Source organism: Corvus brachyrhynchos, unplaced genomic scaffold, assembly GCF_000691975.1.
Source record: "Corvus brachyrhynchos isolate BGI_N302 unplaced genomic scaffold, ASM69197v1 scaffold48, whole genome shotgun sequence".
Taxonomy (NCBI): Eukaryota; Metazoa; Chordata; class Aves; order Passeriformes; family Corvidae; genus Corvus; species Corvus brachyrhynchos.
Window position 1 is genome coordinate 2,796,170 of NW_008240027.1, and position 5,537 is coordinate 2,801,706.

The 5,537-nt window shown below is 55.5% G+C and overlaps 1 protein-coding gene across 4 annotated transcripts in view; it reads left to right on the forward strand.

Moving 5' to 3' along the window:
* Nucleotides 1–17: 17 nt before the first annotated feature.
* The window catches only part of MOB3C (MOB kinase activator 3C), a 23,835-nt gene continuing 18,315 nt past the window's right edge, over nucleotides 18–5,537 (forward strand). The window contains exons 1-3 of one of the 4 annotated variants that reach the window (XM_008640761.2): nucleotides 18–124; nucleotides 739–794; nucleotides 1,260–1,430. The gene's annotated coding sequence lies outside the window, so the exon portion shown is untranslated. Of the gene's footprint in view, nucleotides 125–221; nucleotides 242–458; nucleotides 795–1,259; nucleotides 1,431–5,537 lie in introns of those variants that run through there. The other 3 variants (XM_017743583.1, XM_017743584.1, XM_017743582.1) reach the window with 3 other exon arrangements.

Consider the following 5,537-nt stretch of genomic DNA (forward strand, 5'->3'; position numbering starts at 1 on the left):
ACCCCCCGCTGGCTGGCCGCTCCTGCCGGCGCCGAGCGTGCTGGCTCAGGCTTGCCTTTGCTGAGCAGGATTTAAATACCGCAACGCGCTTCAGAACTCACCCCACCTCCGACAGAGACGGAAAGTAAGTGCTCTGTGCAGAGAAAGTTTTCCTCTTTCTTTCTCTTCCCCCTTCTCCGGCTTTTCTGTTTTGGATGGCATCCAGCTTGGCCTGGCATGGAAACCCCCGGCTGTTTTTTGTGTGCGTGCAGAGCGGGGAAGGATGAAGGGAGAGGGACTGTGAAAAGATGGGGGGAGGAGGGGAAAACACTCCGGGATTTCATCTCCTTTCCCCAGCTCCCTGCTGTCCTGTGAAAGCCGGAGCCAGCCAGCGGCACGGGACTGCACGCCAAGAAGGATCTCAGCATCCAGGAATGGTGCGGGGGTGTGGGTGTGTGTGAGTGCCCACCCATGAGCCTGCGAGCCCACGGCGGCGGATGGTGGGGGCTGGCGGGCCCGCTTCCAAGCGGGTTTTCCAGGGACAGCTGGAGCTGCCGGCAGGGTCAGGATGTGACATCACTGACCGGAGAAAAACCCTCGGCCCCCGGTTTCTCTAACGAAACCCCCGTGAGCGCTGGAGCGAGGCAGTTCTCCCTGCTGCTTCTGCTGCGATCCCCGAACTGCCAGCAGTCCCGAAAGAGAGCCTGGCTTGGACTTTTATCTTTTTAATATTTTTTTTTTTCCTTTTCCCCGAATAAGAGCAGAAAGTGCAGCGGAGGGATTTGAGACTGGAAGCCGCCGTGCCGGGGGATGAGGTGAGTCCTGGGGATGTAAAAAGCCAGCGCCGCACCGCTGAGGATGCTCCTGGGGTGCTTTTAAGCACGAGATGGGCAAGACCTGGGTTGGCATTAGCCTGGGAAAGAGCAATTTTTCACCCAGGCGGGCCATGGACGCCTGCAGAAGGCTCTTCCCCTTCCTCTGGGGTGTCCCAGCTCAGCTGCCAGTGTGTAAATACCAGGGAGCCTGTTTGGGGATGCTGGGCGGGGGTCCATGCAAATGGCCGGCAGAGAAAGGGGGACAGGCAGGGGAAGGGGGACAGGCAGGGGAAGGAGGACAGGCAGGGGAAGGCAGCACACGCGCTTCCCGAACGGGACAGCCCCGGCAGCAGCTTTGCCGGTGTCGGAGGGAGGGTGGAAAGTTGTGGGTGGAGAAACTGGGTGAGAGCAAGCGGTGGAGATGGGGTTTCAGCAGCTGGCTTATCTCCTCTCTTCTTCCCTGAGCTTGCAGGCCTGGAGCTCCCGGTGTTTGGAATTACGGCTCTGACAGCAGAGTAATCACCCTTGGGACTGAATTGGAGCTGTTGGACACCACTGAGGCCATTGGACACTTCCTTGCAGGGCTCGCAGCAAGTTACTGGTAGCAGCAGCGAGATCTCAGCCCCCGGGAATGAGGTACCCCAAAAAGCCCCCAGCCCCAGTGGGTATCACGCCTAAAATGAGAGGGACATGCTGCCTCTAACCTGGAGAGATGGTGCTTTGCTCTTCTGCTTGGAGGTGTCTTGTGTGACTCGGGAAGAACTTTTTTGGTGCCTTTGGGCCAGAGAGCTGCTGTTCTGCCAGTGGTGTGGCAGGGAGGCAGGGCAAGGAGCAGGACAGAGCAGAGGGACAGTGGGTGGGTGTGGGGTGTGGGTGTCAGCGGTCCCGTTCCTGGAAGCCATTCAGGTCCGTTTTTCACGAGCTGGGGATTTCCAAGCACCATGTGAGTTAGGGGAAGCACCAGCACAGCTTCCCACTTGCAGCTGTCCCCAGCTGGAGTGTGGGGGTCTGAGTCTGCTCTGCTCCAGGGATTTGTGCTCATGGATGCTCTCACGGGTCTCTGCGGCACCAGGGGAGTTTGCACAAGGAGGGTTTGGCAGCAGGGAGATGCTGCTGAGAGCCCAGGGCTTCTCTGAAGCTCCCCCAGCCCGTATGCTGGGCCTTGATTCCCCTCCTTGCATCTTGTCTTGGCTCATTTCCTGGAATTTTCTATCGTTTGGGTTATATTTGGGATCAGCAGCCAATAACCCCGTTTCTCACGGACAGCCCAGCTGGGCCTTGGCTCCAGCGGGAAGCACAGAGAGAGTGGGGCCAATGCCCCAGCAGTCTGCTCCCCAGCACCCTCCTTCTGCAGCCCTCCCTTCCTTAGACAATTACAAGGCTGGAAAGGCTGGAAAAGAGGGAATGCGCTCCCTTCCCTGGAAGCACCATTAGCCCACAGTCCCTCCCTGGGTCAGGGCTGCAGTGGCTGCAGTTCAAGGGTTGCTTGGGAGAAGCAGCCTCGGTCTTTGGGGCATGAGTCCCAAGAAGTAGCTCTGGTTGCAGAGGTGCTCTAGGACAGGCTGAAGACCAAACTGCATCTGGACTTCTTTGGGGCTTGAAGGGAAACTAAGAGGGCTGCTTGCTGCTGACTCCTCAGCCAGGCAGTGGGGCTTCCTAGAGCAGTGAAAAGCCGGCTGGGGCCAGCAGGTTTCTGGGCAGACTGTCCATTTGGAGGCTGTCTGTCTGTCTGTCTGTCTGTCTCCGGGCTCTGGCACATGGTGGCCGAGCTGACGCTGTCCTGCTCCTCCATCTGCGATGGGGCTGGGAAGGGAATCCCATAAAGCGGAGGAGCAGTAGATATGTGGGTGCCCCAAAGGCAAGGTCCCCCAGGGAAGCCCGAGGGGAAGTGCAGAGCCGGTGGTAATTAACTTACACTTTGCTCTAAGGCGCCTGGAGCTGGACAGGGCTGTGCTCTGCCTCCTTGGCCTCTTCCCAAGGCGTGGGAGCTGGAGTCTCCCTGCAGGCTGCCCACAGCGCTGGACCCCTCGTTGTGCTCCCCAGTGGTCGCACTGCCCACGAGGGTTGGAGCGTGCTGCTAATGCTGCAGCTTCCAGGCAGATGCTCCTGCAAGCATGGCACTGTCTCAGGATGGGTCCAGGGAGGATGCACTTGGCACTGGAGCCATGGGAGGTACTGGTGTTGGAGCTTTCCTCTCTCCTTACCCTTCACGGTCATTAGTGCTTGCCAGGGACACTTGCAAAGCACTTTTCCCCCTGAAGCCTTTGCTTTTGCAGCCCTGAATACAAAGGGAGCCTGGGGAGGGAGAGAAGTTTTGAAATTGGGGACACCGAGGCAGGGAGCCAGGGATCATCACTGTGACCATCCTCCAGCAGTCTGGCAGTGCATCTGTCTGATCCTTCCTGCTGGTTTTCTGACCAAAGCTTATTTGGGGCCAAAACCAGAGGTTTTCTTTGGTGACCTTGCCCCCACGCCTGCAGCACTGGGGGGAGGAACCCCTCTCCCACAGCTCTGCCTGCTCTCCCCTTTTGTTTTGTAGTTTCTAAAGAGACCTTTCAGAGTTGTTTTTAATTTGCAACAAAGCCATCGCCTTGATGTGTTCCTCTGTGGTTTTCAAATGATAAGAAAGAAAGAAAGAAAGAAAGCTAGTTTAGATAAAAAACAAAACCAACCCTCAAATCTGAAATTAGCGGCTCAGTCTGACCCTGAACTTGCATCCCGCTCATCCAGTTAATTTCCTTTCGTCTCTGGACTTGCCAGCGATCTAGGACATCAGTTTTTCACGTGTCTGTGCCTGCTACCTCCCCAGCAGCGGCTCTGCCTTGTCCTTGCACAGCTTAACCCTGTGCTCGTTTGGTTCTTGCTAAACCCCACTGAGTTTTGATTCTGCTGCTGCTTTTAAAACCAACAGGACTGCAGCCAGCAGCAAAAACAGGGGCAGGACTGAAGCCCAGCAGCCTTCATGGGCAGGGATGGGATTTTGTGGCCACTCAGCTGGGTTTGTAGCCAAGCTCCTCAAAGCCAAGGCTATTTTTGGAGTGTGGATGGGGTTAAGCACTAAGGATGCCATGGCGTGGATGTCCCATGGGAAATGGCAGTCTCTTTCCTCCCAGAAGCTTCGCTCATCCTCTTCCAGCCATCCTCTGTGGGGACACAGGGTGACAGCAGGGAAAGTCTCCAGCTCCACCTACTTCACCCCTTGTCCACTCCCAAGCATAGGATGAGGTTTGATTTGGGGGTTTGCAGATACTTCAGAAAGGGATTTGTGGACCCCTGGAGTGCCAGCACCACCCCATGATGGGAACTGTGGCGTGGGGAAGGGGATTTGCAGCCATTGCCAAGGTTCCTCTTGGAAAAGCTTTGATTTTGGATGTGGGAACTGAAGGCAGAGACCTGCAGGCTGCTGCTGTGGCGCTGGCCCAGGCCCTGCCCACACCGGCTGGGGCGGGATCTGTATGGTCATGTTGTAGGAAGCTGCTGTCTAAGCTTGTTGGATGGCAGCTCACCCTTAGGATTTCCCAAAACAGGCAGTGTGAGTAGCGATTAGGACTTGGACGGGTCTCCTGCCCCACCCCAAGCCCCAGTGGACCACAGCATGATTTCCAGGAACACAACAGCTCTGAACACCAGACTCAGCTGATGTTGGAAGATCTCCCATTTTCCGTCTCTTTACATGGATCTGCCCCAAATACTTGGTCAGTGATGGAAGAGCACCGGTCGGGTCGGATGCATAAAGGTGGAAACTGGGAAAATCTGATTTTGCATTGGCTGAGGCCCTTTTCCACCAGTTAGACTCAGGATGTGTCTGGGTCCATTCAGAGAGGATTTTGCTTTTCTTCCCAGAAAACAGGTGGGTGCTGAGTCTCTGCCTGAGGGGAATTTGAGGCATTGGTGACTTTGCAAAGCCTGTTTGCTCCGAGCTGGTGCATCCCATCTCAGCGCCCCAGCTCCAAGGGCCAGAGCTGGGATTTCATGTCCTGGTCCTGGCCACCACTGCTCCCATCCTTCCCTCTACATCAATCTCTCTGGGCACTGAAAGCTCTGGAGCGAGACAGAGAACAAATCTGTTCTTTGGCTCAGTGCCTCTCTCTGCTTCTTCAGGTCGTAAATCCCAGGATGTATTTTTGGCTTTGTATTAAATGTAATTTCTGGAGAACATTTTTCTCCAGTAAAGATTAACAAGGCCTTTTAATAACTTGATTTGGTAGTGGTGATGACGAGGATCCTGAAAGGAAAACTGCTGCCTGGGGAGCAGAGAGGCTGCAGTGCCATGCTGGCATCCTGCAGGCTCAGGGACAGGTCAGCTCCCAGCACTTGGGCAGCAATGGGTTTTAGTCCCCATTCCCACTCTAACAGAGGCATGGTAGGAAAACATCTGGCAGATGTTTAGCGGGTTTGTTGCTCTTTTTTTTTTGTTCTGATGGTGCTGAACCACGAAGCGCATTCCCACCTGCCTGATGAGTGAGAGCAGCTTGCAGGGTAACACAGACACCCAGCTGTGGATGATGCAGGGATGCAGTTGTAGATGAGTTACAGGTCTGGCTTCAGCAGATGAGGTGTTTATTTCCCAGTCGGTGTCTCAATATTTGCAGAGGACTTGCAGTGTGAGGCACTCAAAGAGAACTGATTTCACTGCTGTCAGCCCCTGCAAGTGACATGTTTGATGGGTTGTCATCTGCCAGGGTGGCTGCTCATCACCATGGAACAACCCAGTCTCTGCATGGAAGAGTCTGCAAACAGCAG